Source organism: Agelaius tricolor, unplaced genomic scaffold (assembly GCF_023055355.1).
Source record: "Agelaius tricolor isolate 1412-34295 unplaced genomic scaffold, bAgeTri1.0.p SCAF_34, whole genome shotgun sequence".
Classification (NCBI taxonomy): Eukaryota; Metazoa; Chordata; class Aves; order Passeriformes; family Icteridae; genus Agelaius; species Agelaius tricolor.
Window position 1 is genome coordinate 5717461 of NW_027269294.1, and position 26044 is coordinate 5743504.

At 38.8% G+C, this 26044-nt stretch overlaps 1 long non-coding RNA gene across 1 annotated transcript in view; it reads right to left on the reverse strand.

Annotated features, from left to right (window-relative positions):
* The window catches only part of LOC139602504 (uncharacterized), a 193851-nt gene that overhangs the window by 105362 nt on the left and 62445 nt on the right, over window positions 1-26044 (reverse strand). The window lies entirely within an intron of this gene.

Below are 26044 nucleotides of genomic sequence, written 5' to 3' on the forward strand. Positions count from 1 at the left end.
AGAATCGCTGCAGCTGCTGGTAAATCATGTATTTTACAAGAGGACCACTATCAAATGCTTTAGATTTGGCTCTGTGTCCCTGACAGATTGAACAATGATCACCTCACCATGCTAATGAAGGAGGGTAAACTTCAGAGTAAGGAAAAAAATCTCTTGTGTGTGGATTTGCAGCTGGAGGGAAAAGAAAGAGAGGTCCAACGCAATCTCGACATGCTGTTTTTCAAAAGGTGAAAGTCGCCAATCCTGCCCCTCCTTTCTCTTTTCCTCCCCAGACTCTGGAGGCTGTTTTTTCCCTTGCCACTCTTATCAGTTCCCAGGCTCCACCCTGCTGAGATGGAGGGAGTTTTCTTAGAGAGAGAGAGAGAGAGCATTTTCAACATGAAAATCTCCTTGCAGCTCCCCATGACTCAGAGGCTGTGCCTCCCTGGTGCTGAGGCCTGGGGTTTCCATGAAGGGTAATGGAAATACTCTTTTACAGAGCACAGCTCCTTTTAGAGCCCTGCTTAATTTACTGGTGTGACATTTCCTGGGAGAAAGCAGCTGTGCTTCTCTCTCCTGTGATTTGCTAAAAAGTATGAACTATGTTAAAGCCCAAAACCCTGCAAAAAATACCTGGAAAGCCCTTGTTGGGGAATTCTTGACCAATTATTTCCTTAGAAGTGGCTCACATTAACGAAGCAATTAATGGAAATCTAAAGAAAACAAGAAATTTGGAAAAAGCAAACATTGAATAGCTGGCAGTCAAGTGAATGTTGGTTCTTTTCTACTCACGGGCAATTTTAATTCCAATTTTGTGCACTTAGTCAAACACTAAATCTAGGTACCCTGTCAATCTCCTTTTTTAAAATTCTGGCTAATTTACAGCCTCTCACTGAACAATTTATAAATAATATATGCTGCCCTGTTTTTATAAAGCTGTTGAAAGCTAATGCCTGCCCCTCTTTTGGTATTCCGTGTGGAAACTGAGAGGAGGAAAGAGCAGCACAGAAAGTAAAAATTCACTAAGGTAACACCCTTCCTCTCAAGACAGCAAAGTGGGAGTGGACAGCCCTTTTCACTATCTAGCTCTGGAGCTAGGAAGTATTCAGATAGCCATAACCTTTAGCAGAAATTGTGCTCAGCCCTCTCCCGGGGTGAGGAGAGCTGGAATCACAGCCTCAGCCCCTTAGGAAACACCAAGCCTGTATCTGCTGCTTGTGCAGAGATTTATTTCTCTGTGGGACTTGGCTGGATGGTGCTGGAGATGAGCCTGTTGGGTTGACTCCCAGTGCCCTTTTAACCTGTGCAGTGATGCAGCACCTCCCTCCAAGGCAATTGGAGAAGAGATAATCTATCTGTGCTTATCAGCTAAAACTGATCACTTCTTCCTATGGAAGTGAACTGGACATCTTGCCCAATGCTGGTCTAAAACACACCCTCCCTGCCAGCACTGAAAGCCATGAAAAATGGACAGTGCCTGAAAGCTGTAAGGCTTTGATTTTTATTTTTTTTTTAATTGGTTGTGTCTGCTCTACACCTGTGACCAAATGTAAAATTCTACTGGGGGTGGAATGCCTTCCTGTGAATTCCCACAGGCACAGTAGCATATAAAAAATAAGACTCTCCTGAGCTTTTGCCAAAATAATTGGAAATCTCAATTTATAAGAGTTTTAAAACCCTGTACCAGCTGGCAGCTACTGTTTGTAGGAGGTTCATTTTGGTTATGGTAACAAATAACTACTTTCTTCTGAGATAATAACACACTCCAGTTTCAAGCTGAAATCCAATAAGGTAAAACAACCTTGCAGCAAAATATCTGCTACTAAAGTATTTTGGGAAGAAAGGTTATTATTCCTACATGGTTGTTCTCTTAGGCCAACACCATGGAAGAGACCAGCATGCCTAGAGTTTGCAACTTTTACAGTGAAATGCCATTAGGTAAAACTATCTTATAAACACAGCAGAGAATTAAGTGTGCTCTGCCAGAGCTTTATATTTAAAATGAAACTTTAACTCTTGTCCATCAGTGCCAATGGCAGAGATTAATATTCCGTACTGAAAGAAATTTGCATAAAGAAAATATTGTCCCAAGATCACTGGATATGCCAGAAACAAAAGAGTGTGAAAGCATGAAATAAAGAATTAAAAGTATAGGATGAAGCATAAAATGCCACATCAGCAGAGAAAGCCCCTTACGCTTTCCCAGGCTGAGCTGCCCTCTGCTGTGTGAGTCATTTGGTCCTGACCCCCCCTCCAGCACTGAGAATATTTGTGAGGAACTGTGGTATCAAGTGAAACCACTGTCAGGATGGCCAGCAGCAAAAACCCTCAGCAGGCTTATGTCACCATCAAACCTCCTTGAGTCACTAAAAAATCTTTTCTTTGTGGCTTTGCATCACTTGTAGAAAATGACCTGGTAGATGTCTGAAATAATACCTGATTTTCCCTGGAGTCAGTGGTTCTGAGGAAAAAACGTTATGAATCACTGTAGGAATGCTTTTCACTCCTCTCTGGACCTCAGGAGGTGTCAGGAGCCTAAATAACTGGCACACAGATCACCTGCCTTTCTTTTATCAGGACTGGACATGAGCCTGATGAGAAAGCAAGGGCATCACTTGCAATGTCCTGAGTATGGATGGCTGCCAAACATGTCATTCCAAGAACTGTGGAGACAGTACAAATGACAACAATTACAGGAGCTGAACTAGTATGGAGGAATAGAAACAAAATACTGCAGCTACCCGTACTTGAAATGCAGACTGAGATGGGAAGAAGAAGAGGAGAAGGACAGGGAAAGCACAGCTGTCACAGTGCTGCTGGGTCAGGGAAGCAGGGAGCTGTGAAGCCCTTCCATGAGGCTCAGTTCAGGAGCCCAGGACTGCTGGATGCACTGGTCAACAATTTGCTGGTGACACAGCACAGCATCACCCAGTTCATGGCCTTAAGAAGGAAGAGTGAATAAGCTGCTGAGGTTTTTTAAAGAGGAGTTGAACAACAGAAGATGTTTCCGGGATCCAGCTTAGGGAACCTAAGTTCCAGAGTGGAATCATATTAAGAGTATCACCCTCTTAATATTCTTATTATTCTCTTTATCTGTAGGGAGTCTCTTGCTGATCATGGATGGGGTTTTGTGAATCCAGTTTAAATTAACTCTTATGGTGGGTTTTATGCACTACGTTAGGACCAGAATTAATCATTTTCTTGGACCAAATTCTTGATGCTTCACTAAATATATGCCCTGGAACGTGGAAATAATATTACTAACAACTTTGGGTACCAAGATAAATATTTTATCAACTACATCAAAGATTAGAGACCTTTTCAGAGTATATGCCTGTCTCTCTAATAAACTAAAATGGACAGAGCATAGGCATCTGCATCTGTGGATCAAACATGAGGTTCAAAAGTTACTAAACAAATACACCCATGGTTGGAACTTCAAGGGACCCCACAGTAAAGAAACTCTTTACTTCACCTCTTTGTGGTGGAGTAGATATTTTCCACATGAAACAGGGTCATGAGCCACCATAATGCTAAATAAAGCTGTGGATGCAAAATCTGGGAAGCAGATTGCAAGGAAAACTTTCTCAGATTTTCACAGAGTAAGAGTGCTCAGCTGAGTGCTGTCTCCCCAAGAGTCTGCAATCACAGCACAAAACCTTTCACCTTTTGTTGCAGTAAATGGGCTACACCTGCCAGGGACAAGGAATTCTGGCAAAGGGAAGAGATGATTTGAGGAAATGCATTAATTGTTGTCACTGATGTTTTAATAAAACCAGTTTTGTCCACTTTACAAAGCCCATGTGTTGAAATAGATGCAATACATCGTGATAAGACCCTGACTGAAAGCTATTGTTTATTATCTCTTCATACTAAAGAGAGAAACACAGTTTTCAATGCTCCTCAAGCTGTTTGTGCCTTTTCCTTGCTTGGCTTTTTACTTTGAGTGCCTTTTCTGAGACTTGCCTATTAACGTTCCTCAGGAAATCTTGTAGAGTAGAGCTTTCACAAAACTCTCGCAACCATGAAACCTTTAACAAAATTTTAAACTGAAAGATGACAAGAAGCTAATGTTCCTGTACATTTTGGGAATCAGAAGAATCCTACAAACATGCCTGACACCAAGGGCATCAGCAAACCTGGAGGAATTGGCAGGTCTCTGGTGTTGGGTTAACACTGAGCAGAGCTGTATGCCCAAGAGAAGACAAAGAAATAGAGCAATGGGAGAAGGAGCCTCACTGGCTGAAGCAGCACAGAAGATTCTTGGCTCTTTTTCTCTTTATTTGCATTTACCCCAGGCTTATGTCATCATGGACATATAACCCCATGTTTTTAAAAGAAAAGGCTTTTCTATGACCTCATGTTGACTACCCATCCTGGGGGTAAATACTTTTTACTTGATGATTTGCAGAGTCTTCACAAGAAGACACAGCACACGCAACAGAATCACTGGGATAATTTACTTGTGGGTACCACTCAGAGCCACATCTCACAGGGCCCTGGGTCAGCACTGGTAAATGTGCATGACTGTGGCATGAATTTCTGACAGGGCTTTTGTCTCAGATTTGGAGAACAAAAAAGATTTTGTGGCATCCCAGGGATGCCACCAAAAAGAATGATTGTTTTTCTTTTATTTCATTGTTATTATTTTAATTAGGACAGCACAAAAGTTATTGCAATGAACTGGACATCTGAAAAAGAAAGGTAAAATTAAATCTGAATGTCCTTGGTAGGAGTGCTTTGATGTAATGTTTAGTTTAGCTGAGAGATAGAAGTGCAGAAAAGAGGGGTAGGATGGCTTATGTCTGTCAAGTCTCCTACCATAGCTGAAAAAAATGATCTGAACAGTCTGCTGTTAAAATGTCTGAGGCAGATGTTACTTTTACCACCACAGTCAAAGCAAGGGTCTTCAGTGTTTGACTTTCCAAATCCCCTCTAAGTTCCTTACAGAGACATAAAATGGTTTGTTTATTAAATCTGTAATTTTACAAAACTTGTGAGGTCCAGAATGAAATGCCGAATTCTCTGCAATCTCTGGTGGGACACATACTTCCCATAAACTCTTTAAGAACATACCTCCTTCAGCTCACACCAAGTGCCACATTAATAATCTAAGAAGACCCTAAATATTCTTTTTTCTTTCATTATCATTTCTGCTATATTCATCTTTAATACTTTCCAATTCAGCCATTTTATTCTTGTGAACACATGGTGAAACTCCATTTTATGTCAATTTCCAATGCCTGAATATATTCATGCTTACTTGCTGCTTTCTCAAAAGATTTCAAAGCTGTTTTCAAGCCTCATATAGGAAAGATTCATTTTTAAAGCCACAAAAGATTGATCATTGCTCAGCAGTAGAGTGCAGTAAAGCTAAGCACTGAGGAAGATCTCGTGTCAAGAACTGCAAGTAGAAGCTTTCCTGAAATCTACGTTCAATTAGGATATTTTTATTTCCTCAGCAGTCTGATTGGGCAGTTGCCTCTTTGTGTTTCAGAAATCAAAATGGAATAACACCCCAGTGACAACAATGAAGCTAAATGGGTCTGCATTTAAATTTCTCAATAGTTAGGTAAAATAGTGATTAATTCACATCAAACTTTTAATTTAAACATTTAAATTTAAATTAGACATTTATTAATGTTTAATAATAATTCAATAATAATAATTTAATTAATATTAAGCATTATTTTAAACATTTAAATTTCTCAATAGTTAGGTAATAGTGATTAATTCACATCAAACTCTGAGTGACTGAACACAGGCAGATTTCAGGCAGGGAGAGGAGCTACGGATCCAAAAGGGTATAGAATCTCCTAATGTCAAGCAGCATTTAAAAGTCATGGAGGAGACTCTAAACCCACTGAAGCTGGATAGAGCTTTAGGTTTTTTGTGGCTGTGTTGCAGACACCCACTGTTCCATGTCTAATGTCCCACAGGAGTTTAAAGACACGCACAGCAGCACCACAAAGCCCCAGCACCACCCCTAATTCCGGTGCTGCAGCAATCATCAGCCAGCCCCGAGTGTTTAGGATTGCTGAGACTAATTGGGATCAGGACCTGAGCTCTGAAGGAGGGTCTGAACAGACTGACAGATGAGAAACTCATCAGGATGGCATTGGGTAGCCGCCATCGATCCCTCGGGTGCCGCCGGAATGTCACCGGAATGTCACACATTGATTGCCCAGATCTGACACGGAATTGACATAAACCAAACTGCTCTAAAGCATGGCAGCCTGTCCTGGGATGCAAGGAGAGCTGGGAAGGGCAGGGAAGAGAGATGGAGAACATAGAGTAAGGATGAGGAGTCACCTCGCCTAGGCAGGATGGGTCTGGTTGTCTTCCCAAACAAGAGAAACAGAAAACACAAGTAAAATAAAGCAAACCCCAGAAGATACAAAAAAGAGAGGAAGACCTCTCTGAGTGTACTTCAAAAGGTTTCCTACTTGACCCTGAGACACTGATTACTACTTAAAGACATGGAGTTTTCTCTCTCTGTTACTCCTGGGAACAGGAAACAGTAATGGGCCTCCACAGGATGGGAATCTTGTTTCTTTCCTAATATTGTACACATTTTTATATACCTTGGTAGAATTTCTTATGCAAGTGTGCAAAGACATTGGTGCACAGGTGCCTCAGTTAATGCTCTTGACATGTCTATACAGCAACAAGAAGATTCAGACACAGAAAGAAGAGATAGAGTACCACCCCATTATCAAGGCTTCCCCAGAAATATTTTTTCACCACCGATGATTTCCCACATTTTAAAAGTATATATGTAATATATGTAAAAGTGTATAAGTATAAATAGGAATACCTATTAAGATGTGCACTGTACATCCCTGACTTCTTAGAAATCAATACAGAACGTCCTCTGCTGATTCTAGGAACAAAACCACATTGACAAGAAGAACAGAAATTCCGTAGTGATGTAAGTAAAAACTGTTTTATGAGAAGCATCAGTAATTCTATGTATAAATACCATGTGACTTGCACCCTTTGTTTGTTGCACCAACTGGGAACAAGCACAACCTCAGGTGGCATAAATTACTCCTGAACACCTTGAGCCAATCCCCTGAGATCAGTGGGGTGAGCTGTTGTCTCCAGTAGCTGTTATCCCTTTAGGCAGACTATATGCAGGACATAAAAGTTTTCACATTCAGGTCTAACCATGGCAATTTTTGGTCCCGTTCCAAACGCATTGTGTTTTTCTAGATGCAAAAAAACCCCTTTATTTCCACTAGTCTCAGCAAACAGAGGAGCTCAGCAAACATCACAGAGGAACCTACTGTTGACGGAATCACAGCAATTTTTATGGCTGAGCTTACATTTACAAGCAGGAGTACCAGCGGGGTCACAGCCCTGCTTCATGTCATGTGACAACTTGTGAGCAAAGCTGAACACACACAGACAGACATTTAGGTGGCCAGCTGGCACGGGAGGTAAGCATTGCAGTATCACTTTGCCCACCCACATAGACAGGGTTTTAAAACCAGTAAATATAAATACAACAGTAGTTTTATAGAAAGGCCAAACCATAAATAATTAATCCATGGGATAAAATGTGCTTACATCAGACAGAAAGGCAGAACTCAACAGCCAAACTTTACCCTATATAAAATTTTCTGGAGCATGTACTGTTTTCAAGTGTAATAATATAATAATACAAAAAACACTGCTCTGAAGTTGTTGTATCATGCAACACTAGCAGAAGCCTTTCTAGAGAGACATGCTATATTTAAATACTCAACCAACTCTTCACCACAGAAACAGCCCTGCTATCTGTCACACAGACAGTTTCCCTGACTCCACTCATCCTGCAGCTATCTCAATTAAGTGATGATGATTACAATCATATTAGTGAATATGAAAGCTGCCTTTGTTACAAAGCTATCTCTGGCAACTGAGCATTTAGGGGAATTCAGAACACAATACAGGTAAGATATCAGGAAGTGTGCTCTTCTTTCTTTTCTTCTCTATAATTTCTCTCTCCAGCTGTATCAGTTGGAAAAAGCCATATAATTCTTCTTCCTTATTAAATGAAAAATAGTTTTAATTTTATGCTTTAAAAGCAATGTACATTTATCCTCTGCATTAACCCATTGCAAGTGCCCTTAGGACTATCTAAGCTTTAACTTTAAAAAAGTTAATAAAAATTATATTAAAAGTGGGGTTTGCCACTTAACTACAAAAATAATGCTCTAGCTTAATTACAAAAATAACGCTCTAGCTTAATGTTCTTAAGGACAATTATGAGAGCTTTAATTCTTTAAAAATATATGAGAGCTATTCAACAAGACATTCTCTTTTCTTTTTGCAAGAAGAAACATGATTTCAATAATTTGAACTTCATTTTAGGTACAAAGACCATGTCCCTTTCCTACACAACTACTATGTTAACCCTAACTACAATGTTTCACTATACTGGCAGTAAAGGTGAGGAGGGGCCAAGGGAAGCTGATTTTCTTTCCATAATGCTCCAAAATGAAACACAAAAATTTTATTTTAAATTTTCCCAATAAGCTGGAGTGAGGTAATCAAACTTCTGGTCTTCTAATTCCTTCCCAGGGAAGCCACAGGGTTCAGAAATGGTGTTCTGGGCCACCATGAGCCCCAGGAGGAGACAAGCAAAGAAACAAACTGGAATTAGAGATGCAAATATCAACACCTACCCATAAATCTGGTTTTTTACTATGTTTTGAGGTTGATACATTAAAAATACGATTCACAGTATAGAATTTCCTAAGCAATTCCCCTGTGTGCTTCCATAACTTTTTTCTTAGCTATTTTCCTCCAGATCGTAAAAGAGCAAAATCAACCAAAAACCCAATAACTGCTCTTTTTTTCCAAATCAAACTGTTTTGGAGACAGAACTTTATTAGACTGCCCATATGATGGAGCTTTACAGACAAAAGTAAACACTTCTTAAAGCAGTGCACAAACAGTCTTTATTTGCAGCCAGATAGCATCAAAACTAAGAATTTAAGAGCATTCCAGAAAATGCTCTTAAGAGAGTCAGTCAGAAAGGACTGGAGAGTTAAAAGACACCAAGAGTCACCTTCATAATGAATGAGAAAAAAACCAAGTTTGGCTAGAGCTATAAAAGGAACCAGAAGTCTCAGGACATGATCCAACCCGTACCACATCAGGGAATTAAGGAACTCAGTCTCACATGAGAACTAATATTGACTTTTACAGAATATTTCTTTTCCAAGTGATACAAGTCAATGGGCAGGATTTGATCCTGGCCAGATTGATGCACCAGGTACTCACACTGCTGATCCAAGTGTGAAATGAGGTCTGCATTTTATGTGTGCTGAGGATACAGCAAGCCTGCAGTGCACTTTTCTGCAGCTGCTCCATGAATCCTGCTCATCAGATTTGCTGCATGTTCCTCTAGGGATTTTAAAATAACTCTGCACAAAGAACCAAAGTTTAACTCTCCCAATTTCCAGGCTGAATCAGGAAGACTACCACTTACTTGTAATTCTGATTGGAAAATAATAAAGCTAATAAGAGGAGGAACTCAGAGTATTCTTCCACATACCTCTGCTTTTGAGAGAGAAGAAACACATTTTCACGTGCCTCAACGTTTCAGGTTTAGGCACAATTTCACTTCAGCTCTCATTTCATCTTTTCTTAGTTTTCACCTGGTTTTACTAGAATTCCTGAAGCTTTACTTCATGCATCTGCCCCCTTGCACTTTATCTTTCTGGGATCCCAGGTAGGGTTTCGCTCCTGGCCCTCCGCGCACAGCTACCGGAGCATGGTAGCAATTAGGGCAGCCCGTGGGCTGGCTGCAAGGAGTGGGAGCTGCAGGTCTCCACGTGGGATGAAAGCAGAGCCCTGCTGTAGCTGACACCTGGCCCTCCCAGGACCACTTTCCCCTGGTCACACTAGAGAAAATCCTCTGCAGAAGCGCGAGGCTGTCACTGATGGAAGTCGCTGGCCCATCAAAAATCACTGCCAGCTTCAAAAAGGGCTTTGAAGTAAAGGGACACTTAGACCAATAAAAATCTGATAACATCTTTCACTTTCCCTTCCTGAGTTCCCTCCTGGGCTCCTTCCCTCATCTTTTTTCTCTTTCTCTCACTCCATTCCTCACCAAAGCCTCACAATTATGGTTGGACTCAATGATCTCAGAGGTCTTTTCCAAACTTAACAATTTTGTCATTCTAGGATTTTTACCACTGCACTGCTTTCTTCTCTACTTTATGCCACACATGTGAAAAACTCATGTCTCCACCTGCTTTCCAGTTAGATTATGCATTTCTTTCTCGTTAGTACATGTCAGATATAGTCATGGTTTTCAACAGAATGGGAAAATAATGTGAATGGGATCCATATGTAAAATACAGCCCAATGTTTTGCTTACTTATTTCATTAATTAAGGCACTCTTTTCTTTCCCCAGCTGCTGGCAGGTTGTGTTGATAATCATCACACATGATAGCTACTATTTGTTGCATCTTCTAGTAAATTATCATACATGCAATCAAGCTGGTGGTTTTCTCTGCAAGAGATGTACATCACAGGAAAACAATATTTGCTAAAAATCTCTCCACTTTCATGGAGGCAACAAAAGTATCTGGCTATAATTCCACCTGTAATACTAACAAAGTGAGAACGAATAATGAAAAATCTGAACCCTCTACCAGTGACATGATTTTCAATGCCAACCTCTTTACAGAAACATGGTAGGTTGAGTAGCACAAGAAGACCAATAAGAATAGAAAGCCTTGAGACAATATGTTTAAAGAGGGATGTTTGCAATTCATATTTCAGTATGTGTAGAAACCAAGCAGCACCTTTTACTGTAACAGGTTATCCAGGTTTTCCCTTCAAATTTAGATGTTTGATGCTTAAAATAAATACCTGCTTATTACCTACTTCATCAAATACCTGAAGAGTTAAAAAAGACCATTAGGTCATCGAGAAAATCTAGTGATTAATATTATCTTGCTTTACTTCCTAGTATTCTTTATTATATTTAATTTTGCTTGTTTTGTCCTGATAACAAAATGCATTTTGAATCAGGCACCTGATATCAAATGAAGGCTATTAAGACATCATACAAAATTATTTCAAGTTCAACACCTTCATTGTTCACTGTAACTTTGGCATACAGAGAGTCAACAGGCCACAAAAGTGTCTTTCCCCTCTACTGTGAAATTTCATTTGGGTCTGAAAAAGATCCCTGAGCTCATGGGGCTGTGACCTCAGTCAGGAAGCCCACAGGTTCTAGTGCTCATCAGCAGGAGGGCAATGAGCTCCTCGGTCTCACAGCCAACCTCAGCAACAGCCACATCCCCTGGGACTGAGCCTTAGAAAGGGCAGCTTTACAAATCAGTTGGTTAATATCTTTGCAAAAATTCTTCACAGGAAAATCTCTCACAAGATATATAGTGACATTGTTACATTTGCAGATAATGGCATTTTGTCCAGCCTGAGTTGCTTTTTTTCTACTCAAAACCACACATCTCTAAATAGATGCTGTTTCATCCCATGGAATGAAGATCAGTCCTGAATTTAAGATACTACTCTCTAAGTGCCCTCTCTCTATTTTTTTTTTAAGTTAGGTTAAATCCACCTTGATATCATTAAACATCTCTCCTTCCTCTCTTAAAGTTCTCCCTCTGTAAGATGGAAATAGCAGCCCTGTACGTCAAGAGGAGATAAATGCCTTAATATTCTCCAGGTACTTTGCTGGTACATTGATGGATGTCCTAAATGAGGCTAAAAGTAAATGTACAATTCCACATTTAATTCCAGCCTTAAAAACAGAAAGGACTCTGCAGTGAATAATGAAAAGAAGGACGAAAGTTGGAAACTGTCTGGAGTACGTGTGAACACGTAATTAAAGACTGCACCTTAATGCAAAAGGCAGATGAATTAGAACTGTAAATCCACTTAGTGTTAACACTCCTTGCTTCATAGAACTTCACAGATTAATGTACTTTTAATGTATTTATGAGCAATGATGTACAAGCCTATATATAGTTAAGTATTGAATGAGCAATGGATCAAGTCTGACTCAGGAGAGATTTACTGTGTAACAACTACAGGAAATAAAATCTGGAAGAGAAATGTCATTTGTACTGGAAATTAATTTCAAAACAGTCATCAATTTATTCATGGAGCTCTAATGAAAAGGATAAATTTTGCTTTCCAAGTTAAAATTAGAAAAGTCATTATTAAAAAAAACAACAATCCTCACCATTACCTTAAACCCACTCTAACCAACTCAGTCAAAAATTCCATTTATTACAAACTGTAGCTTTGCAGCCATCGTTATTTCCCCACTGTTGTGATAATTTACACAGCTGCCACCCCTCAACATGCATTCCCTCTGGGTTCCTCTCCCTTTTCCTCTCGGTGATGTCCTGATGGCAGAGTTCAGATCTGTTTCACCCACTACCCACCCTGCACAGTGATGCACACTCGAGTCCTGCTCTGAGGCTCACTGCAGGCAGGGTTGAGAAACCCACAGGGAAGGGAAAACCACTTGATTTTTTGTGTTTTTATGGAGTGTGGCTATGACCCTATCACCCATTCTAACACTTTATTTGATGGCTTCCTTGCCTGCCCTGAAGATGTGGTGCCCTCTTACCCACACCAACAATGAGTCTTGTGCAGGGGGAGAAAAGGTGAAAAGGAGACAAACACAAACCAAACCTGAGAGCATGCATAGCTACAGTCTTGGTACACACTGCTTCTTCTCTCTGCAGGGCTTCCTCAGAAGCTCCCCAGCCTGCCCCTTCCCTCTCCCCACAGACCCATAACAGGGAGCACACTCAGCTGATGTTAATTCAGCTCAGTTGACTCAAAGCTCAAACAGAGGGAGGGAACAAAGGGTAAAATAAGTAAAAAATAATGAAGCAATTGCTCAGTTAGTGTAATTGCATAGGCTTCAATAGGACTACACTAATTTCCAGCAGCTGGAATTCTGGTTCTATATTTTTAATTTACTTTACCTCCTGTACTTAATTTCCTACCCTTCCATTTGTTTGTTAGTTTCATGTCCTGTTTGAAAGATGGAATGCATTTATTTTATGTCCATTATACCATGAAAGATAGGTAGGAGAGATGTTGGTAGGTATAGAGACAGCATAGAACTGGAGCAAAAAATTGTATCTGTATCCAGCTCCACAAAATTTTCTACCTTGGACAAGATCTTCTTTCATACACAATGTTCAGTGTTCCATTTTACAATTCATAATTTAAGAATAATATTTTCTTGGTCAGGTTTTGTATGAAGTAGTCTGCCTATGTTTTTGGACAGACATGCTTTGGTTCCTTGAAAATATGATAATTTAACAGATGTGTTTCTTAATGGCCATCATATAAATTGACTGTAGAACCCACTTCCCCACCAACTATTTGAGAAGGAGTGGGGTGGATGACATACAAAGTGATGTTTGGAAAGTATTACAGGACTCTGTGTTGCCTAAGCTACTGCCAGTGAGCAGACAGACCTAAAAACACAACAATTTGATCTTCCACTCTCAGAGCTTTTTCTTATTTTTCCTACTTCTCTAAAGAAGGAGCATTGAGAGGACTGGTGGCTATTTTTCAGCTTTGGTGATCTCTTCTTCTTGTACTTGTACCTCTACCAAAGCAACCAAAGATCTAAAGGAGCCAAGTTGTGTATTTTGGTGAGAACTTTTTCCAGAGAAAACCCTAATTCAAGCTCTCTAAAGTTTAAATCTGTTGAGCCACAAACTAAAGTACAACAAGGCTAATAACACAAACAGATATAGAAATGGACTCAAATGCAGTATAATACCCGCACTTCTATAATAGATCCCCAGAGGCCTTGCTGTTGTTGAAAAGCCAAAAAAAAAAAAACATTGCTGAGGATTATTATCCTCACCAACCTGTGACAAAAGTCCCTAAAAAGTTTAAGTTAATAAATCAAACTCTGTTTTAAAGTTCTTTCTGAATAGTCAAGGTGAAATTGGTAAAAATGTTTTTATTTATATATAAATGTTCCAAATTTTTTCTTAGTAATTACAATACCTTAGATAGAGGAGATTTCGGTATCATTAAGTATTGTATAAATATCATTGAAAATTACCAGCTTATTTACCACTTATTTAATATTTAGTAAATTTCATGGAATCAGTTTTATCCATTTGTGGGGGCAAAAAAAATCCATAAAGCAGTAACAATTCCTAGTCAAATAGTTCTCTTGGTACCAGCTGCACAAAATGCTTGGGACTAGCACTGAAAGGACATAAACCCTGCAATCCTGTAATGAAACTGTAATTAGACCCTGACTGTTCCCAAGGGGAGGAAAGGTTTTTCTAACACAAAGCATCCCTGTGCACGTGCAGGGGGGCTGAGAGTCAGCCTGTGCTGTTACTGCATGGAAGTAGAAATGTTTGATGTTATTAAATGTTAACAATTGTCTTGATGCAGATAGACACACTGGTTACATCTACAGTTTTTGCTTTTTGCTCTCTCTTTCTGGCAATTTTTCAACTATATTCCTCAGGTCTACCTATGAGCAGCTAAAACTGACATATAATAATGTATAAAACAAAACAGTGCTTTACTCATCCCTTAAATTCATCCTTTCTGTACCATGCTTCCACCAGTAAAAAAAAAAAACAACTTCTGGCCAAAACCCAAAACCTGTGAAGATATTTTTACGATATAAGTTTTTACCTTGGAGTTCTATTATACAGCAAACTTAATGATATAAAACACCATGTCTTTATTTCCTAACATTGGGTTAGGATACAACAATTGAACTATACAGGTCAAAGTAATCTTGTTTCATGGTTTCTGTAGCAAAAGTTACAATCATTTTCTGCAAGCCAAATCCATTATCAAAGTCCTGGTACTCAATACTAACAATGAAATTTTAAATACAAATAACAAAGCATTTTTACATCTTATTGCCAAAGCTGGACTTGTTGGGCAAACCTACTCCTAACTGTCAGATAACTTTCAAAATAACATATTTTCAGTTAGCTGGAAATATCAATGTATCCATTTACAAAAAAAAGAAAAAAATTAAATTGAGTATAAATCCTTCTGATTCTGTCACCCACATCCAAAGATTTTGCTTATAGTTATTTTTGCAGACCATTTTCATATAAGCATACCATAATTATTTTCCCATTAAGTTTCCCTTTCCTAAGCTACAAGTGGCATTCTGAGATGTAGTTTACAGAATATCATCATGAAAATTTGCACTGGTGTGGCAGCATAGGCAGAGGCAAGAGTGAAAGAAACTGGTTTGTGGAAGAGAGACTGATTGCCAAGGAATCTGGTGCTAGTGTTTTAATAAGAGGAGCCTAATTTCAGAAACTGGGTTATTTAAATACTGGGTATGGATTAGATTTTTGACAGAAGAGCATTACTCTTGTTTTCTAAGAATCTGTTATTTCTAAGATTTTGCTTTAATACTTGTGGACGATGGATGTAAGGCTCATGAAATACTGCAAAAGTCTCCCCATCTTCCCCAGATCAAACACCCCAGTGTTCCCCCTGAAACTGAGCCAGCACTCCTGTAAGGGTTTCACAAGGACAGAGGGTCAAACACCGAGCTGAGGAACGGAAGCTGAAATGGAAGCTGTAAAATTTGGTCTGGGGACTATTAAGAGCCAGTAGTTAATGAGTTTAGTCCAGCAGTAAATCAAGAAAGGACTAACAGTGAAGGGACTAAAGAGCTCAGTGGTGTCTGTGGTGTTTTTCCTATACTTCATGAGATTTCACTTTCAGAGTCATTACAAGAGATGAATTTGTTCAAACAAAGCCTCAAGGGATTTGCTCTATTATTCCTAGACAGGAAGAAGAGTCTAATTTCTCTGGTACAGACTTTATCCAGCTTACAATTCCTCCAAAATATCTTTGCATACACATATTTATCTCTATTTACTGTGAGAACCCTTTCCTTGAGAAAAAATATAAACAGCTTTTACCAGTGATTAATTGTAATTTGTAATATCTTTATACTGTAAATATCTGTATTAAATGGCTCCTAAAAATAAGTGACTATTACTAGAATAAAAATTGCTATCAGTTTTTGAAAGTTATTGCTCTTCTCTCAGTTATTTTGTGTTGCCTGCGTGTACATCTGATGATAGCACTCATAGCATCTTAAAATCCCTGGTGAGACAGACTTTTTTCCTGGGATGAAGCTCATCTAAATGAGAACAGACAGAACTGGTGAAGCAGGAGACAAGGGATGTAGAAGTTGAGGGGTCTATTAGGTTTGCTTTGCTCATCTTGTTTTCATGTTAAACCTTTCAAATATTGCATCTTCCTGATCATCAGAAAAAGCTCAGTTATAAGTTCATCTTGGTGCAGCCTACACAAGACCTCTAAATGAAGTCTTTTGTATGAAAAAGTTTTATCCTCTTTCATACTTTCATTTTTTATCAGACAAAAACAAATCATAAAGAAGCCTGCAGTTCCTGAAACCGTATTAAACCCAAAAATATGCCAAGTTTTTTTCTTTTGAAATTAGCAACTTGACTTTTACATCAGTATCAAACTGAACTGCATTGAGTAACATTTATAGATGACTTTTCAGCTTAAGTACAGGTTATGACGTGTTTATTCCATTTTTAGTTTAAATATATAATAATATTCCATTATAGGTATCATTAAATTCAAACCCAGTCCAATTTAACTAAAGAGTTTATTTAAAAATAGAACAAAAACTTAAAGAAATAATTTTCCCTAGAAATGATTTATCACGCTGTAAATTTGTATCACATGTATAAACCCTGGAAGTATCATTTAAAATGTGTATTTCCAAATTATTAACTGTTGCTGTCATCATGAATTATTTGGTCCTGTTGGCTAAGTGAAGTTAGCAATTAAAGTAAAATGAGAACTCATCTCTCTGACTCAGTCTGGTCACATAATTAGTAGTCATTTATAGGATCTTCCATTCACGGTGTCACTCCATTTACAGACTACAATAGTGAGGGAAAATGAATGTCCCAAATTGTTTTAGGCTGATATAATGTGCAAATTGCAGTTCCAAGTATAGTGATAATGTCATTTATGGGACAATTCTGCAGGAAAAGAAAACTGTAATGACATATTTTTATAAATCTTTTTGCTGCAAGTAGAGTCAAGACAGGAGTCTTTGGATATTGAAGCTTTTCCAGTTTTAGGAAACAATTATTTTCCTCTAATGATAAAATTAAGGGAATCCAGACTCCTGTAGAACCACTCAAATATGCTTTAAATGTCATCAAATAGAGACTGTAAAGTAAATATTACTTTACTGTAGCCCACACCATTTTTCATTGCCTTGTTAAAAGTTTAAAACTGATTCCTCACAGGAAGGTTTTATGTGTAAAATCTTATGTTTAATGACACCAAAAGACAGAAATGCTAAAAATTTTAGGTCTTTTTTCTGCCTTTTTCAAGTGCAGAGACTTTTTTCTATGGCTTTTTCCATAAAGATTACTCACTCAGCACTGCATGAATTTTGGCCCATCTCAGAGGCCAAGAATGGCATAAATATATCTAAATAACAGTTTAAATGTCTTTTAAATGTCTTTTCATTTCCCAGAGAGTGAAAAAGGATTTGAAGTAGATTGCTGACCTTCAACAGGTAGATTTTGCCATATTTTAACATTTCAAAAAGTTAATTAAAAATATGTTCTGCTAAAGAGACTCATCTGAATAAATATTTAAAACTTCAGAATTTTGAAACTAAAGCCCATATTCCTTATGTTTATACACTAAACATAGCATAATTGGCATTTTAGTAAAGATCAATTTATGTTTGAAAAGGGATAAATGAAGCAAATTAAAAAATGAAAGAAATATATTTATGAACTCTGAATTGTATTTTCTTTAAAGTTCAGAATTTTTACTGTACGACTACGACATGATTTTTAAAACAAACAAGGAAACATCAAAAAAAAAATGCATTTTTCTTCCCCTTCAGATGGTATGGGAAAACCCTTCAACAAATTCATGTCTGTGTTTGCACAACAGTTTCAGATTACGAACTGCATTCTCTAGCTTTTACAGGAAACCACTGTGCTTGGTGGCAGTATTAAGTTATTTTTTTATTGGCCTAGGATGTGTACTGGTTAAAGCAGAGCTGTTTGGTGAACCACACATCCAGGAGTGTTTACCCACAGTTAATGGAGCACACATGAATCACGTGCGAGTGGGACGTGCAGACAGAGCCGGGGCTGACTGCAAGCCCCAAGTTTTACCTCCACGATCTGTAAATTTTCTCCAGTCAACCACACAAGAGCACAAAGAGATGGAAGGGCAGATCAACTCTCAATACTAAAGAACCAGCTCTCCAGATTTTTTAAGCTGTTTTTGACACCTTCTCCTTCCCAGCTGTGTTGATCTTACTGCTGCCTGAGTGGGCCAAAGGACGCAAAATTTTCTGTGTTCATTTAGTGACTACATAAAGCAGAAGAAACTTGGCACCATAAACTCAAAGCACTCTGGAAAAAGTACCAGTTACATTTAATTCTAAATCAATAGACCTTCCAAATTATTGTTGAAAGCCCATGAAAAACCACAAAAAAAAGAAATTCTTCAGAAACTGGCAAGAAAGGAGGGCAGAAGCTTTTTACATTATACACCCAAATATCCTTTTTTCTCCTCCTGTCATTGTCTGCCACAGAATCAGGAGCTAGATGGAAATGACCCTGCAATGCTAGAGAAAGAAACCCTCCCCTGATTGAAGCAGCTAATGCAAAGTGGATGGGGACAAAATGCACGTGAACCTGGGAACACATCCCCACCCTGTTTTACAGCCACCACTGTTTTGTTGCTATTATTTTTCTCTGTGGAAAAACAACGCAAAAGCTTTCAACATCCAATGTGCTCTTTTATCAAAATTTATAAATTTCTACATGTTTGTCCTTGGGACAAACTCAGAGAGTAATTCTTAATTTAAGGGTCATATTCAGAGATAAAATACTGTAAATAGCAGCAGTGTTTATTCATTACAATAGTTTACATCACCACAGTCCTTGATGGTTTTAAGATAAAGAGAATCTACTACAAAAGACACTCTAAAGTCAGGCAAGACACACTGAAATTGGTGTAGTCATAAAATAACCCAAAACTAGGGAAATGCAGGATCCACTGTGTTATCTGGCAGCAATTAAAGAATGGGGAATGGCAGATAAATCCTATAAGGCTGCCTGGAACACCTTCAGTGGGTTAATTCCACGTACAATCCTACTTTGCATTTCTTACATGAATGTTCACAAAATCTTAGGAAATCTTTTTAGCTGTTTGGAAACTTTGGTCTAGTGGCAGATTGTAAGGGACAATCAAATTTTCCTAAGCGCCCTGAATGCTAAATTCTAGATGTGGCACTTGGAAATAGCTCATTAAAAGCCATCTCATTTCAAATTCAAGATATAAAAGCTTTCATTTCTGGAATGCCTGGGAAACTCTCCAAATAAAACCAGAGATTGTACCGTCCACATTTTGAAAACACTTCACAATGTTCTATGCTTTTTTCCACAAGTATGGCAGCCAAATAAATTAGCAAAAGCCCTCTACAAATTAGCAAAAGCCACTCATCCAAAAAAATAAAGTTAACATTCTGACATGTCAAAGCTTCCCTTCAGTGTGAAGTTTGGATAATTTCTGGATTTTTTTATCCCAGTTCCTTGTCCTCTAAGGTACCACCCATTCAACCTTTTGGGCAACCTTGTGTGTGTTTGGGTCACACAGAAAGAAAATTAGACCCTCTGCTTTTCATCTTATTGAGATCTTGGGACTGCAGTCCATGCTTTTAATCTTTACATTCCAGGATGTACAACTATTGTTCTCCTTTGGATTTTTCTTACTATTTGCCAGGGCAACTGGTATTTGGACTTCTGCATGGACTTTAAAAAAAGAACAATCCCAAGCTCATTCCCATTCTCATTCAAGCTAACAAAACATTTGCCATGACTTCGGGAGAGTGCCAGGCCCTCAAGGGGAACTTTCTCAACATCCAGCTTCAGCTTTTGAAGTTCCACATGGCTCAACCCAAAAGTCGAGTTGCTGGGAAGGAGCAATTTCTTCAATCTTTGCATGCTGAAATGCACATTCCAAAAATTGTAGAGGCCAGTTTAAAATAGAAATAATTTTGCCAAACATGCCATGCTTTTTCCTCCATTTTTTCCATGGTACCTGCACTTTACTGTGACCTGGGAACGTTCAGGTGTAACTTGCTGTTATCACAAGAGGATACATTTAAAGAAGTTTGGGTGGGGATTTATGCTGCCTGGAGAAGTCACTTTCAGACAAAAGTTCTTTGTTCAACCATTTCCTCTTCAGTGCAGGAACAGGGTGATGTCCCCCCATGATGCCAAGGAAGAGAGTGGCTGCTGTGGCAAGGTTGAAACAGCTTTCCCAGGGGAAGCTGACATGTTATTTCTTTTGCAAAAACCCTCAGGACTTTCTGCAAAGGAACTCGGTATTTGGTGAAGCATTAAGGACTCTTTGGAAAATGTGCTTTGCTTCGTAAGAAGTTACTCAGAATGTGGTTCAAAATGTGTTTTTCTAACTAAAGAGAAATGTGTGGAGCATATGAAAAAATACAGAAACCCATGAAAGATATCTTTGTTAAATGTCAGTGATATGTGTCTGTTATTTTTCTGTCTTGCAAGCTAATAAACTTAAGACCAGTTGCTTTACAGACAGGGTAGTTATTAGCTCTCAGTAGAAAATAATGTACCACAGGGAATTTACAGTATAAGAAAAATGCTCTTAAATATTTGGGGCCATCTGAGCCACCCAGGTTAAGTGTTTTCTGGCTGTAGAGGTGTTATTGTTGCCATAGACCTGCCACATGATGTTATTCTCCTAAGTAAAATGTACTTTTCCTATTAAAGACCTCTGCTTAAGTCCATAATTTCCTTCTCATACTCAGGATGGAAGAGATATTTTTGAGGATTGAGCAAAAAATCAAAAAAACCCTCCAAAATTGCTATCAGTATTTTAAATAAAGCAGATGGACTCCAATAAAAAGGCATTTCATTTCTGACTGCTGTCACAGCAAATAGAATTGTTGAAGGACTACATTACTGAGTAGAGTGACTGTAAACTTGTGGCTTCTGTCTTTCAGGAAAAGCAGAAGACACACAAACCCAGAAATAAGACACTAGAAAACCAGCTCTGTGAGGAGGTATCTAACCCTAATGGCTTTATTTTTCTGGAACCCTCTTCCTGCTATTGAACATCTCCTGTTTTTTCTTAATTGAAGCTTGAAACTAGTTAATGAACATCCAGATTGGCAATAAGAACAGCTACCATGGCAAACCCAACAGCCAGAATGTGTGGTGATTGTCAGGATTATCAACCACCTTCCAGACAGAAAAATAAACATGAAATTGTGTTTTCAAACCCCTCAAACAATGTCTGGCTAGACACATTCTTGGCCTTATTTTCTGCTTTTAATAATGTAAATATACAATTATTCTGCATTAAAACTTGACAAAATTGCTTCATTGCTTATTCCAGGGCACCTATAGCAAAGCTGAGGTTTTATGAGTGTAAGTAGATTAGACCTGCAATGTTATTTTTAGTCGTGTAGTTATTCATGAGCAAAGGGTTTTTTTAGATGCAAACCAGGTGCAGACCAGCTGCTTTGTGTATCTGTGAAAGTGGCCTCAATCTGAACAAAAACATTGCAGATACCTATCTCAGAATAACAGCATTTCTGTGACACACCATTCCTCCACGTTATCCTTGCACAATGTTTTTCCATTGCTAGATAATTGGTGGGCTCCTCTGCTGAGGTCAAACCATGAGTGTCTGCCTGAGCAGAGCCTCCACCGGGCCAGCCTGGCAAGGCAGGGAGTGCAGACTGCTCCTTCCCAGGCCCATGGACCATCCTGGGATAGAGGGAGCCCCCTCCCAGCCCCTGCTATGTGCTGACAGAGCCATACAATAGCAGCACAGATAGAAAAGCAGCAAATCCTGCCAAACAAAACAGGCTGCTTGAGACAAGGATTGTAAATCCCAGCGGAGGTCAGCGTCTCCTTGACCGTAAACAAATGATAATGATTGATATGAACACGTAAATTTGTATGGGGAAGGGAAGGGATGCCTCAAGGAAAGCTATGATGCTCAGTAAGAACCTAAACTTCATTTCCCATATCTCACAGTGATTTGCACTTAGCTTCTGAATAAAGGCCGGAAGCAAGGCTTGATTGGAAAAATATCATGCAGCCAGAAAGCAAGAGCCGAGAGAAAGGAGCCTACAGCACTTGAGACTAGGGGCTGAAAGTTCCATCTGATAGAAGAAAATGAATGCCTGTTGATCTGGAGCAAACATAATGTGAAACATGTTTGCTGAGTGAGAAAAAAGTTGCTTAGGCAATATCAAAAGCAGCTGTGGTGCGACAGTCAAAAACCAATTAAGTAAATGTGACATGGCAGCAAAAGAGTCCATGTGGATTTGGGTCTGTGACGTTACCAGAGGGGACAGGGATGTACAACTGCCTCACTGAGCTCTAACTGTGACGGCAGCACAGGGGTCCTGTCAAGGGTGGGGGGAAATATCTGTATTCCTCAGATTCTGTGCATCGTCCTTTTATAATTATTATAATTATTCATTAAATCTCTCAGATTTCCAGTTGATCAGACATCTCATGCTATGAGGTTAAGTTAAAAACACATCTAGCCACTCTCACCTGATATTTATCTAATAGTCTCCATTCCCTGGATTTCTTCTTGTTCTTCTTTACACCAATCTTGAAAAAAACCCCAAACAATCAAACCACATAACCCAAAAAAAAACCAAACCCACAAACAAAAAAAAACCCACAACAAAACAAAAGAACCCCAAACCACTGATATGCAATTTATTCTGACAGACAAGGAAAGTGTTAGATTGACTGTGCTATGATTTTCAATTCTGCAAGAATTGAATAAAATATCTCTACCTTTTTACTATTGAGAGCAGATCTACTGCCACCAGTCTTCTCTTTTGCAGGAATATGAAGTGCCTGCAATGGAATGGGCTTCACCTGTTTCTACATACTTTTTGAGGTATTACTAAAACAAAAAATTACTGGTTTGTCTAAAAAGCCCAGATATTGACACACTGATCAAAAACAGGGTGGGTAGAACACACTATATATAAATATTTTGTAAAGCATGCAATGAGAAACTGCTTTTTGTACTTGAAAGTACTGGAAAGCCAAAATTCAAACACAGATTACAAAGTTTAGGTCCTTTCTGTCTTTTTTTTTGTGGGTTCCTTCTTGAACAAAGAAACTAGTATTCAATTTTTCTGCTTATTTGAATCACATAAAATGTTTCGCCAATGAGTCACTGTCAAGAGACTAGATGAAAAACCTTAATCATCAAGAGATAATGCAACAAAGCAATGCAAGTTTATGTTGCAGATTATTATGTAGGAATTTCAACATACTAGGACTCTTTTGCAATGTCTGCTCACAATAATTCCGTCAAACATGGGCTTTTTTTCTATGTCCCAAATGGTGTTAGCAGTTATTTTTCCTGAAGCTTCCTGCATTTCCACAGAACAGAAGCAACTTTCTTTCAAGCCTGCCCGACATACTCCCACCTTTTCCTTAAGGGAGCACTTTGGGATGAATGGATGGTTTAGTCTCCATGACCCCCTCGTTCAGTGGTGCCACTGTGACTGCCAAGAAGTGACTGACGTGGGCTTTAAGTGCCAGGCAAAGGCCAGGAGCAGACAGAGGGACACCAGGAATTCACCCCACTCTTTGTGCACATTCCTGCTGCAGTTAATCTGCCTGAATCAGTGACCTACAGCTAATGCATTCAATAGCCCTTCTGCTCCAGTCTGACCAAGCAATTACTAACACAGATGGGCAAAAAAAAAAAAAGTACAAAAAATAGTTTAAATATGTATAGGATCTTTTAATGACCTCCTCTATTCCTAATGCCTTCAGCCCACTTGCTTCCAGGTCAGACTAATGTCTAAAGCAATAATCCCAAGCAGCAATGGGTTATCTTTGGTACCTACAAACCTTTCCACACGGTGAGCTTAGCTTCCCTTTTTTTTTTTTTTCCCAACAGCAGCTGGGAAAGCAATTGCTGGTGGAAACACATGGACACAGTGAGCTTCAGCACCGCCAGGACTGCATTAGGCCATGTGGTTAACTGGAGCTGCATGGGTTTGGATTCCCTGTCTTAATTCTGAACCCACAACATAAGGGGAGCATATTTCCCTGCTCCCACATCATTATTTGCAATCACTGTTATCCAAATAATCTGGTTCATAGATAAAAACTGTTTCAAAAAAACGTTGGAAGAAAGACAATAGATCAGCTAACAATAGACTGGCTAATCATTTAGGAAAACTAATAAAATAATAGTGACATATTAATAAACCATTCAGACTCCTGGCTCATCAAGTATTTGGTCTATAAACTACAACAAATCCAAAACCATCTGCTAAATTCTACTGACACTGAAACCTATAGGAACTCTTGATTCTTGTGTAGGGTGACGGGTCAGTTCAGTGAGTTCAGCCAAGCACTAAGGTCTGAATTTGGCTTTGGGATTTCTGACATGCCTCCACCTCCAAGGGATTGCAAAGGTTTACCAAGCACCATAAATAGCCCAAGAACAAGGCTCTGAGTGAGCAAAGGACACAAGAAGCAGCTGCATTAGGTTTTAGCAATAAAAACCTTGTTACCTTCTGCCTTACATAGATTTGCTACGTGACGAACATCAGAATTAAACAGTTGCAATATTCAGCACATTTCTATCCAGATAAATATTGAAAACATATTTAATGCAATATTGAAGGGATTACAGAATTCAGAAAAGGGAAAGTCTGACTAATGCTGCAGCTGTGCAGCATTCCAGTGAATCCAAGCCATTGCCAGCATTTATTAGCCACTCAGCCTCTGACAATAAACAATCTCCAGCTCATGATCATATATCCAGACAGATAGATGTACAGTATTGCCTACACAGACACATTAACGCTGCCCTGTCTATGTGATTACTTTCCAGCATTAGCTTCAGGTCAGTGAGCCTCCTTCAAAAGGTGAAGTTCAATTTTGATTTTATTTTCTTTAATGACTGTAAACAATTACAGTATTACATGTTCTGTTGTACATTTACTTTTGTTTTCTGGAAGAATGACTGTGGCCTGAAGTATGTGAAGACTGTTTACTCCGGACATTAAAATGAAGACTTCAGCCATTTTACAAAATCAAATTTTAGGCTGGAAAAGGTTTTTTCCCCATGACACTTGGAATTAAACTATTTAATGTTTAATGAAGTTATGATAGTAACTTCAATAGGGAGCAGGTTTTTATCCACTGGAATAGGGGTGATTTGAAAAAGAAAACACCATTGGAAACGTCTAGGCATGCATTTTTCAGGGAAAAGTACAGTATTAGAAATACCAAATAAATAATCATTATACTCTCCCATTAAATCAGATGAAGAAAAAAACTCAGGGATTTTTTCCCACCCTTTTGTGAGACAAGTAACATAATTTTTGTGAAGTCTCTTCCATTTCGGCATGCATTCCACATTGGATTCAGATAACCAGGCACACACGGGATGGACTCAAAGCTGCCTCTCTTATCTTTGGCCACCACCACATTATAAACTTCAGTTAAGAGCTTTATTTATGTTTGGTGTCTGGTGGAGGTTCAGAAGAGGAAGCAAAGAGAGGATTGTCATTAACTAAACAGAGCTTTGCAACGTGAGAGGGTTTTGGTTTCTTGAAATACCTGCTCTGCCAAGGACATGCTCAAGTGTTTATAGCAAACAAGCCAGGACACTTGCCTTGACACACAGCATTAAAACTGGACTGATACCAGCCAAGACAAATCTCCAGCCTGAGAGACCGTTCTGAGAATGGTCTAAACAAGAAAACAAGAATGCTCTGCAGAGGAAAAGCCAGGGAAATGATTCAATGCTTCTGATAATACAAAGCAGAAAGTCACACCAGAGAGCCTCTCATATAAAAATATGTATTGTTTCAATACACAAGATAAAATAATTACTTGGCCCTCTTTCTCTTCTGTTTCTTTTAGTAGATGAAGAATGAAATGTCACCAGTATTATTCAGTTATAGTCTTGTCAAAGTTCAACATATCA